This window comes from Podarcis cretensis, assembly GCF_951804945.1.
Source record: "Podarcis cretensis genome assembly, chromosome: Z".
In the NCBI taxonomy this organism is placed as follows: Eukaryota; Metazoa; Chordata; class Lepidosauria; order Squamata; family Lacertidae; genus Podarcis; species Podarcis cretensis.
Genome location: NC_137184.1, coordinates 10,655,761 through 10,668,040, shown reverse-complemented (window position 1 = coordinate 10,668,040; position 12,280 = coordinate 10,655,761). Strand labels below are relative to the sequence as shown.

The following is a 12,280-nucleotide window of genomic DNA, read 5'->3' as shown; positions in this document are numbered from 1 at the left end:
GAGGGGCAGTATTTCAATGATTAGGAAAATGAGAGTACCCCTAAACATTTTTTTAAAGGAAAAAAGCACTGATTATAACCATACTTGGACAAATGTCTTTGGAGTATCTAGAACTGGTAATAATGACAAGACTAAAGTATAATACGAATGATATGGCTCAAAACTTCATTTTGTTGATAATCTTTCTTGTTCAAAAACAGTATATAATGAGCCCAAATGATCAGTATTGTAGAAAGTTATGGTTTTACCCAGTGTGTAACTTTCTGCATGGACGCGGGTGGTGCTGTGGGTTAAACCACAGAGCCTAGGACTTGCCGATCAGAAGGTTGGTGGTTCGAATCCCCGTGACGGGGTTTGCTCCTGTTGCTCGGTCCCTGCTCCTGCCCACCTAGCAGTTCGAAAGCATGTCAAAGTGCAAGTAGATAAATAGGTACCGCTCCGGCGGGAAGGTAAAAGGCGTTTCCGTGCGCTGCTCTGGTTCGCCAGAAGCGGCTTAGTCATGCTGGCCACATGACCCAGAAGCTGTACGCCGACTCCCTCAGCCAATAAGCCAGATGAGAGCCTCAACCCCAGAGTCGGTCACGACTGGACCTAATGGTTCCTTTACCTTTACCATTAACTTTCTGCACACTATCACTCAGTTCTGGACAACTGAGTACTTGAACTTTAAAAGCCCATTGAAAATGTGTGCTTGAACTTTTATGATTAATATAAATACGTGGAGGATGGTGCTAGATTCTCTGCAGAGCTGTTGACCTGCCCCTGCTTTCTCTCATTTGTTGCAGTCTGAATGGAATAGATTTTATGCCCTGTCTTTCAACAGGTTTGATGCTTTTTTTAATCACAATAACAAATTAATCAGTAGGTGTTTTGTTGAATAAATAAATTATCTTCTTCACAGTTTTTAAATTCATTGTTAGTTTCGAAAAGGTGATCATATTTGGAGAGCCTGAAATTATACCCAGGTATCAGTAGGAGATGCTCTGCTGTGTTTCTAGGTTTGTCCCTTGCTAAGAAATATCACCATGGTGAAATTTAAAAAGATGAGCTGCCACCAGTACTGTGGCATTCTTGGTTTTTTGGAACATTTGACAATAGTCAAATAATATATTTGATTGTTCAGCTGACTTCTCTGTGGTTTTCAATGCCATTGATCATGTTACTCTTGTGGATAGGTTCTGGGATGGGGATTAGAGTACTGCATTGCAGCTCTTTTAATTTAATCCATGTGTGGTAGTGAGATTTCTGAAACAGTGCCTGTACACAATAATCAACTGGGGTGAGGGACAATAAATAGAGACTCAGTCCATGCAAGATAGATGTACTGTCGGCAGATGGTTCGTCTGCCTTCTTAAGTAATATTCAATATGCTTTGGATGTAGTTGTACTGTCCCTAAAGGAACTGGTTTGTATTTTGTGGGTGATCTTAGATCAAGCACTATTACCTGAGGCCCAAGTGGACTTTATGGCTCAGAGTATATTTCGTCTACCCACTGTGACCCCTGTCTGGTTGGAAATTGGCTTGCAGTAATGCATTATGCATGAGGCTACCTTTGAGGAAAGCTCCAGAAACTTCAAAATAAGTCAAAATAGGGCAACTATGTTTTTAATAGGTAAATATGATTTTTTCATGCCACTGTTTCATCATTTTCACTGCCTTCCAGTCTGTTTCTAGGTACAATTCTAAGTTATGGTGGTTGTTTTTTTTTATTGTCATGTTTCATACAGAATGGTTATTGATATAAGCATATACAAAATGCAATAAGAAAAGTGTGTGTAACAAATAATAAATAGAAAAAATAAAGAGGGGATGGGAAAACCAGGAAACAACTGAGAGTGCAACGCCATATACAACTATTACATATAAGAAGAAAAAGGTCAGTCCATATTGTTCCAAATAAAGCCTTTCCACATAATTATTTGTAGAGCGGGGGGTTTAGTGGGCTATTCAGTTAACATAGGAGAAAAAAACTTACACTATATTGAATAAAAGTGGTCTATTTTTGAAGAATCAGTACAGGCCCTCCATTTGTGTGTCAAATTTTCTGACAGTGCAATGTCCCATACTTTCCCTAGTCTCCTCTCGTGAAGGAGGTGAATTGGATTTCCAGTGGGAAGCCACTGATATTCTGGCTGTGGCAAGAAGCATAAACACAAGAGATTTATGCATGATGGATGTGTTGGTACCATGCTCCAAATATAGGAACACCAGGCTAGGTCTACGGACAGTACCTGATCGGTGATGGTGGAAATATGTAAAAAAAATCCAGAGAATCTCTGAGTCCACAGAATTTCTGAACTATATAGCAACCCAACCACATTATGGATTGATGGAGTCGGGTCCAATGCCATCTTAACACTGTTTTAAGTGTGGCTTCCTGTATTCTATAGAAATCATTTGAAGTGGGAGTTTAGACTACAGTGCTTCCTATACTTGTTGCTCTAACCCAGGCAGTTCCAAAGTCCGTCTCGGGGGCCTAATCTTGCCTGCCGGTCGGTTTAATCCGGCCCCTGTGGCAGTTAATTTCCTGGGGTAAAATCCTAAAAAACCTCAACAACTCCAATCCTAAAAAAAGGTCAGTTGGCCCCCACGACCCTTCACTTCATCAAATCTGGCCCTCTTTGAAAAAAGTTTTCACACCACTGTTCTAGCCAAAGACCCAGATCACTCTCCCATAATGACCGTAGCCCCTGAGAAGAGCATGATTCTGTGTTAAGTATAATGCAACATATATAGGAAGCCATGCCCTTGTTACTTGAGGTTTCTTTGAGACAAAGTGATTACCGGTACCTTTTCCTTTGCGCAGCAAGAATGGAGCAAAGGAGGAGACCTGTGTTAGTTGGAGCTAGTTGGGCAGGGTATCTTATAGTTTTCCCTTTAATGAAGTTGCTGAAATAGGACGGCCATTTAGGCATAATATCTTTGATGCTACAGTTGCAATCGATATTATTCAACCCCCATTGCAAATCAGGTTTATTATCAAAATTTACAGACTTTCAGCTGTTTTCAGTGAGCAAATCAAACAAAAGCAATTGAAAAAGCTCAACACAACGGATGCTTCAAGAGATTTCCCCAAATCTGGCTGAAATTGCAACTTATACTGGCTTTTCCAGTCTCACTATTATTCAGCCCCTCCATGGCAAGCATATTTAGTGCTTAGTAGAGCAGCCTTTTGCTGTTATGACATGCTGCAAACAAGATGCATAGCCAGAAAGTAGCTTCCAGCAGTGTTCCTGAGGAATCTTAGCCCATTTCTCATGAGCAATAGCTTCCAGTTCAGTAATATTCTTGGGTTTGCGTGCTGCAACCACCTTCATCAAATCCCTCCAAAGATTTTCTATGATGTTTAAGTCAGAACCTCCCAGGACTTCTTCTGCAATCAAGGCTTGGTGGAATTTGAGGTGTGCTTGGGATCATTGTCCTGTTGGAAGTTCCAATGGTGCCCAAGCTTCAGCTTCCTCACAGACGACATTATGTTTCCTCCTAGGATTTCCTGATACTTCAGTGAATCCATCCTGCCTTCCACACACTGCAAGTTTCCAGTGCCAGTGGATTCAAAGCAGCCCTAGAGCATCACTGAGCCACCAACATGCTTCACTGTAGGCAGCGTGTTCTTTTCAACCTATGCTTCATTCTTCTTCCTCCAGACATAGCGCTGACCATTGGGGCTGAAATGTTCCAAATTTTTTTCATCACTTCACAGAATCCTAGAATCTTAGAGTTGGAAGGTACCCAAGGGTCATCTAGTCCAACCCCCTGCAATGCAAGAATCTCAGCTAAAGTATCCATGACCGATGACCATCCAACCGCTGTTTAAAAACCTCCAAAGAACTAGAGTACACTACCTCTCGTGGGAGTCTGTTCCACTGCTGAACAGAATCCCAAAACTTCTGTGGCTTGCTTATATGATTTTGAGCATATTGGAGCTGACTTTTATTGTGCGTTTGGGTCAGTAGTGGTGTACATCTTGGAGTTCTGGCATGGAAACCTTCTGTGTTTGGTACATGCCTTACTGTGCTCAGTGAAACCGCAGTGCCAGCTGCCAACAAATCTTACTGCAGCTCTTTTATAGTAACTCGAGGATTTTTCCCAGCCCGCCTTCTCAGAAATCTGGTTGCCGCCACAGATAGCTTCCTTTTTCTGTCCCGTCCAGGTAATGTAACCACCCTCGCTTTAACTTTGACACTCAGCAAACTTTTACACGCACCTCATAGAGGTGCCATATGTCCTCTTTTTCTGTGACATGTCCTCTTTTTCATAGGTATGTAAAATAAGAGTTGTCATAGCGATCCATAGTTAAAAGTAGAAGTTGGCAAATGTGTCCTCTTTCTTTGCTCTTCAAAATATGGCAATCACACATTAAATGAGTTGTGTTTAAGTCCTCAATAGTTGTGTAGTAGGTCATTAAACATAAATGTTTTAGTTTTGTAGCATTCAAAGCAGACAACAGTGTGTCTTGGTACTTGTCTCTTGGTTTCTTATTCTCTGTGTGCCTGTTCAATGTCAGGGAGAGCAAGGCAGGGGTCTATCTTCAAACTGTCAAACCAACTTAAAATAAAAGCAGTCATACCTCCCCCTCCTCTTTTTTTGGAATCCCACATAGTTAATCCCCCCCTTTATCTCTATCCAATTGAGCTGCAAACTTTAAATCTAAATCTTCAATTGCAATTTTATGTGCTTGCAGCTTTTTGGGGGTGCTTAATCTGGTTAAGATTACCATAGGTAACATTGCAATCTTGTTTTCAAGTGAATGCAAAGGAGCTGCCCAGGCTAAAGCCTGTCTTTATGAATAAACACTTCTGAGTCTTTTTCACAGCTCTGAGTAATTGGTAGCATCCTGCCATTCAAGCTTTAATTTACTTTTCAGGCCACACAAGCCCTGCAGCATTACCTTTCAGGAGGTGTACTTAGAAAGGTGAGGAATAGTGATTTTGCAGTCCTTCAGAGTGATTTCATTCCCAAGAGTGCTGAAGACTTGAAATCAACCCATCATTTGACTCTGCAGCAAGCCATGCCCCAAGTGACAGTTTAAAGCCCTAAATGACTTGGGGCTAGGTTACTTGAAGAACTGATATATTCTCCCAGACCTTGAGATCTTCACCACAGGCCCTTTTCCAAGTTTCTCTACCCTGTAAAATGGGATGAATAGCCACTGGGGCAGGGGTGGATGTTTGTGGAGGCACCCTGTTTATCAAATGTCTTTCTCCGAGAAGTTTGTCTGACATCTACATTATGAATCTGTACAGGTAGGTACATCCATTGTTTCTAATGGATTTACCATTGTTACTGGCAACAGGAAATACATGTACCTAGTAATACATGTACCTAGTATTGAGATTCACCAAAGAGGGAATATTTTGTTTTGCTGTCCGTTATTCAGTGTTCAGAGGTACACAAGTAAGTTAGAACAAGGAGGTTGTTAACTATATTTATCTACACAACTATAAAAGCTCCAGTGATGCTGTTCATGAAAGCAGTAACTTTTTCAGTTTCTCACTTTTGATAAGAATTAGCATATAGGGATCCTCTTTGTTGCCTTTGCTGTCTTCAGATGGAAACCTCAGTGGTTGTGATGGTGGGCACAGTAAGGTCATTCCAGTTCCGTCCCACCCCACTTCACCAGGAGTCACAAGTCTGCATCTTGTCCACACTCAGGACACATGAGCACCAGCTTGGATAAGGAGGTTGCCTGCTCACTATTCTATATATTCTATATTCAGCAATAAAATTCACACAACAATTAAGGGAGTTTCACATAAAATTTAATACATGCATAAGAGAAAAGGAGCTGGGCTCTCTAAAGAGAATTTTCTTTAAAGAGAATAGGATCCTTCCAACTTCTCCATCTCTTTTTACCAGCATTAGAAATTCCCCAGGTGCCAGGTGTGTTTTGCGACTGGTGTGGATCCAACTGCGACCACGTGGGGATTTCTGGGTGCTTGGTTGGTGACTGACATCTGACTGGCTGTTCCAACTTTCTTAAACAGGTACACAGAGGAACATATTTATTGCATTTATATCCCACCTTTTTCTCCAAGGAGCACATAGTTTACTCCCCTCCTCAATTAATCCCCACAAAGACCCTGTGAGGTAGGTTAAGAGGCTGTAATTGGCCCAAGTAAGCTTCATGATTTAGTGGCGATTTGAACCTTCATCTCCCAGGTCCTAGTCTGACACTCTAACCACTATACCACACTGGCTTCCTAGAGTACTTCTGCTATGGGGCAGCTATATAAATTAAGTAGGTAAATAAGTATGGAGAAAGCAAATGTCTCTTTGAGAAGGCTCTGAAATATTTTCCTTGAAGCTTGAATTTGTTTTAATTTGGATTGTTTTATTTGCTGTTTTAATGTATTGTAAGCCACTTGGAGATTTTTTTTCTTTAAAATATAAAGTGGTAGAAATGAAATGAATAATGCTGATGATTATAGGAATAATAAATCCTACCACTTAAAAGAAAAGGCACCTAGACATTCTGTTTTGGTGACTGTAACCTAGGTTTAAGGTGCCATTTGGTGATTAGCTTATATATCTCAATTTCTAATACTGCCTATTACCACTGATGCCTCACTATTCGCTGTGCCTCTGTTACCACTTGTGCACACATGAGTTTCTGTTGGTGTGTGTGTGTGTGTGTGTGTGCATGTGAAGGAACACCAGTTAACCAATAGGCATTGACAATGTAATGAAAACGGGGATGACTGATGGAATAAAGGGTCTAGGTAAAACAAAAGACATCCTTTTTGAGGCATGTAGGCGAGCAATTAATTGCCCAAGGCATTTTTTTTTAATTCATTTATTTTATTCATTTATTTCTAGATTGGCAAACCTTACAATACAAACTTATCAAGTTGACTTACAATATCCCATAAATCAACTAATATTTAATAATAATAATAAGCAGAAACACTGCAGCAATTAAAAGCCTTAGTTAACCTATCAAAAGTTATTAAAAGTCTGAGAAGCCGAAAAAGTTTGTACTTGATGCCTAAAAGCTGTTTGATTCAGCATCAGGTAAGCAGATAAGACAAGGGAGTTCTGCAGATGTAATTGGTTCATGCCCTGTTCTTCATTAACCAATTACATCATCCCACTAGGTTTTTATGAGGAAATACAGTATAGTACTTGAGCAAGCTGTAATGCTCTGTGGTAGATGTTGTATGATTTATAATTGTAATTTTATTGGTTTAATTGTATTTTTTCACATTGTGTTTTCTTGTATTACAATGCACATTCCATAATATTTAAATTACAATACAATAAAATACCATGTAAGAAATAAAAAGCAACTAAAATACAATTAAGAATCAATATGAATCAATATGAATATTTAACATGGGTTATCTGAATGAGTGTTCATGATCCACAGTTTAGAAACTTGCTCCTTATAATTTGCATTTGTATATCTGTTTGCCTGATGACATTGCAACATTTTGGAAGATTTTAGTTGGCACTTTATTAGAACTGAAATATGCAGTTCAAATTCTCAGGGTCCAGCATAAAAAAATATAAGTATATTGATGATCTGATGCCTGGAATCTTTACATGACTGATAACATTAGCCTACCATACAGCTGGATATGGGTGGCACTGTGAGTTAAACCACAGAGCCTAGGACTTGCCAATCAGAAGGTCAGTGGTTTGAATCCCCACGACAGGGTAAGCTCCCGTTGCTGGGTCCCTTCTCCTGCCAACCTAGCAGTTCGAAAGCACGTCAAAGTGCAAGTAGATAAAAAGGTACTGCTCCGGCGGGAAGGTAAACGGCGTTCTGTGCGCTGCTCTGGTTTGCCAGAAGCGGCTTAGTCATGCTGGCCACATGACCTGGAAGCTGTACGCCAGCTCCCTCGGCCAATAAAGCGAGATGAGCGCCGCAACCCCAGAGTCGGCCATGACTGGACCTAATGGTCAGGGGTCCCTTTACCTTTACCAAACAGCTAGATGTACTGGTAATATTCATACAGCATATTTTGTCTCAAATAAAGCACAAATAAAACAAATAAAATACAATCACATCTTACACAGGGGTTTGGTTCCACATATGCACGAAAATCACACATACTCCAACCCTTGGAGCCATGCTGTAGCTAATGGGGGGAGAGAATCCCCAGTACTCCTATAGCTGCACACCAAGCTCTTTTTAAAAGCTCTTTTTGTGGCTGGTATCCCAAGCATGATAAAAGGCTTTAAACTCTGCCTCGCTTGTGGCCAGTTAGGCACGCTGGCTCTGGAAGGCCAGGGATACTTGTGTGAGATCTCACAGGAGTGCTAATGGCCCCACAAGATCTCATGAGAGCCTTGTAGATGCTAAGAGCCTTGCCCTCAAGCAAGGTGGAGAACTTAAAAGCTCTTTCCATGCTGGGCAACCACAAGTCAACCAGGTAAAAAAATGAGCTTTTAAGTTCTCCAGCCTGCTTGGATTTAACTTGTGCAATTTCAACAAGCCTGCCTTCAACGACATATGGTTGAAATCAGTCAAATTAAATGCACATAAGATGTGATCATACCGTATAACAATGTTAATCATTTTTGTAACTTTACAGAGATTTTTAAATGTTGGCACGATCAACATTTAGGCAATAGTTCTTAACAGTATGCAATTATTCACCCTATCAGAAGTCATGTGAGGCTACCACCCTTGCTGAAGCTAAGCAGGTCTGGGTCTGGTGACTTCCAGGGAAATGCTGTATTTTTCCATCTATAGGACGCCCCCATGTATAAGACACCTCCTATTTTGGGGGACTCAGATTTAAGAAAATGGGGCGAGATGACCCAATGTATAAGATGCCCCCTAATTTTTGACATTATTTTTTAGGGGGAAAACCTAGTCTTATACACAGAAAAACATGGTGCATGTAGGCTGACTAAAGAAAGATGAGGTGTAAATGAAATAAAGCAAATAAACAAGTTTAAGGAATGCAACATTCAGTTTCAGCACTTATTCAAAATAATGACACTAGCAGCAGAAACCATATGCTCTAATTCAGCTAATTAGGCAAGCTATTTCTTTAGTACATTAAACATTTGGATGCCTTTAAAATTCTGTTTTGATAAGCTTTATGAAAGTTAACATTAAGGTGTGCCTTACATTTCTAAAAAAACAAAAAACAAAAACACCAAACAGTAATGAGTTGTTATTGGCATTCTTAGCAGTATTACTCACCTTCATTGTAAACATTGTGAACCATTTTCTTCAAGCTAATTCCAACAGAACTCTTCTCTTGCACAGTTCTTGGCTCTCATAATAGGGATTATGCTAGTCTGTTCATTTAATATAATGCAATATGTGTTAATCATTTCTAAAAATGAGTTGATTTTTTCTAAACTAAAAAGCCTGTAAAGTAAGGTTACCAGACATCCCCGTTTCCCAGGGACAGTCCCCAGATTTACAAATCAGTCCCCTGACAAAATCCTATCATTCCTATTGAAGTTGAAAAGTGCCCCCCGGATTCATTGAAAAAAATCTGGTAACCTTAGGGAAGGTGCTACAAATTATTGACCATGTTGCCTGCTGTTTTCTGTACCATTTTTGGATATGGGCCATTCTGAATTGTACACAAAATTCCAAATATAACTAACTTTGCTGTAGATTTAGATAGTTATGATATTGACTGTCTTAATTTTCAATCCCTTTCTTAATCATCCCTAGCATGGCATTTACTCCTATCACTGCCAGTGCATTCTTAGTTGATGTTTTCATTGAGTTATCCACTGTGATCTCTTTCCAGATAACTCATATGCTTCATAGAATTACTTCAGCAATGCTCTGTGATTTAGGCAAGTATTCTCCCCATATTCTGTATTTGAAAACCATACTGCGATCATAGTGGTTTAGCTAAGGCCACCTAGTGAGTTTATGGCTGATGAGATTTGAATTAGGGACTTCTTGACTCACCCTGCTAGCTACTCTATATTATACCAGCTGATCATATAATAACCTTTACAGTGCTGCTGCTTAAACATTTCCTCTTGTCTGTTGCTGTGGACTTTGTCAAATGGTTGGGATTATAGCATGGAAATCCATCGTGAAATGTGCAGTGATTTACATTTTTCTACTCCTAAGAGCCCCTTCATGGATCACTGCCTTGCCGTGGCGAAGGGGCTTGAATAACTCAGAGAAGCTATGAACTATGCCGAGCAGGGCACCCAAGATGAACAGGTCATAGTGGAGAGTTTTGACCAAACGTGATCCACCTGGAGGAGGAACCGGCAAGCCACTCCAGTATCCCTGTCAAGAAAACTCCATGGACAAAGACAACAGGCGTATAAAAGTTATGACGCTGGAAGATGAGCCCCTCAGGTCGGAAGGTGTCCAACATGCTACTGGGGAAGAGTGGAGGACAAGTACAAGTAGATCCAGAGCTGATGAAGCAGCTGGGCCAAAGCCGAAAGGACGCTCAGTTGCGGATATGCATGGAAGCGAAAGGAAAGTCCAATGCTGTAAAGAAAAATATTGCATAGGAACCTGGAACGTAAGAACCATGAACCTGGGTAAGTTGGATGTGGTCAAAAATGAGATGGCAAGAATAAATATTGACATCCTGGGCATCAGTGAACTAAAATGGATGGGAATGGGCGAATTCAGTTCGGATGACTATAATATCTACTACTGTGGGCAAGAAACCCGTAAAAGAAATGGAGTGGCCTTCATAGTCAACAAAAGAGTGGCGAAAGCTGTACTGGGATGCAATCTCAAAAATGATAGAATGATCTCGATACGAATCCAAGGCAGACCTTTTAACATCACAGTAATCCAAGTTTATGCACCAACTACTGGTGCTGAAGAAACTGAAATTGACCAATTCTATGAAGACTTACAAGACCTCATAGAAGTGACACCAAAGAAGGATGTTCTTCTCATTATAGGGGATTGGAATGCTAAAGTAGGGAATCAAGAGATAAAAGGAACAACTGGCAAGTTTGGCCTTGGAGATCAAAATGAAGCAGGGCAAAGGCTAATAGAGTTCTGTCAAGAGAACAAGCTGGTCATCACAAACACGCTTTTCCAACAACACAAGAGACGACTCTACACATGGACATCACCAGATGGGCAGCATCAAAATCAGATTGATTATATTCTCTGCAGCCAAAGATGGAGAAGCTCTATACAGTCAGCAAAAACAAGACCTGGAGCCGACTGTGGCTCAGATCATCAGCTTCTTATAGCAAAATTCAAGCTTAAACTGAAGAAAGTAGGAAAAACCACTGGGCCGGTAAGATACAATCTAAACCAAATCCCTTATGAATACACAGTGGAAGTGAGGAACAGGTTTAAGGATTTAGATTTGCTGGACAGAGTGCCTGAAGAACTATGGGTGGAGGCTCGCAACATTATACAGGAGGCAGCAACTAAAACCATACCAATGAAAAAGAAATGCAAGAAAGCAAAGTGACTGTCCAACGAGGGGAGAGAAGGCAAGCAAAATGCGAGGGAGATAGTGAAAGATACAGGAAATTGAATGCAGATTTCCAAAGAATAGCAAGGAGAGACAAGAAGGCCTTCTTAAACGAGCAATACAAAGAAATAGAGGAAAACAACAGAAGATCTGTTCAAGAAAATCGGAAATATGAAAGGAACATTTCGTACAAAGATTACCATAATAAAGGACAAAAGTGGTAAGGACCTAACAGAAGCAGAAGACATCAAGAAGAGGTGGCAAGAATACACAGAGGAATTATACCAGAAAGATATGGATGTCTCGTACACCCCAGGTAGTGTGGTTGCTGACCTTGAGCCAGACATCCTGGAGAGTGAAGTCAAATGGGCCTTAGAAAGCACTGCAAATAACAAGGACAGTGGAAGTGATGGTATTCCAGCTGAACTATTTAAAATTTTAAAAGATGATGCTGTTAAGGTGCTACACTCAATATGCCAGCAAGTTTGGAAAACTCAGCAGTGGCCAGAGGATTGGAGAAGATCAGTCTACATCCCAATCCCAAAGAAGGGCAGTGCCAAAGAATGCTCCAACTACCGCACAATTGCACTCATTTCACACGCTAGCAAGGTTATGCTTAAAATTCTACAAGGAAGGCTCAAGCAGTATGTGGACCGAGAACTCCCAGAAGTGCAAGCTGGATTTAGAAGAGGCAGAGGAACCAGAGACCAAATTGCAAACATGCTCTGGATTATGGAGAAAGCTAGAGAGTTCCAGAAAGACATCTACTTCTGCTTCACTGACTATGCAAAAGCCTTTGACTGTGTCGACCACAGCAAACTATGGCATGTTCTTAAAGAAATGGGAGTGCCTGATCACCTCATCTGTCTCCTGAGAAATCTCTATG

The 12,280-nt window shown here is 40.6% G+C and overlaps 1 protein-coding gene across 9 annotated transcripts in view; it reads left to right on the top strand.

Moving 5' to 3' along the window:
• RALGPS1 (Ral GEF with PH domain and SH3 binding motif 1) overlaps nucleotides 1–12,280 on the top strand; it is a 263,929-nt gene that overhangs the window by 8,126 nt on the left and 243,523 nt on the right. Inside the window, exon 1 of one of the 9 annotated variants that reach the window (XM_079962102.1) lies at nucleotides 9,754–9,775. The exons of the other annotated variants lie outside the window; for them this stretch is intronic. The gene's annotated coding sequence lies outside the window, so the exon portion shown is untranslated. Of the gene's footprint in view, nucleotides 1–9,753; nucleotides 9,776–12,280 lie in introns of those variants that run through there. 9 annotated transcript variants of the gene reach the window in all.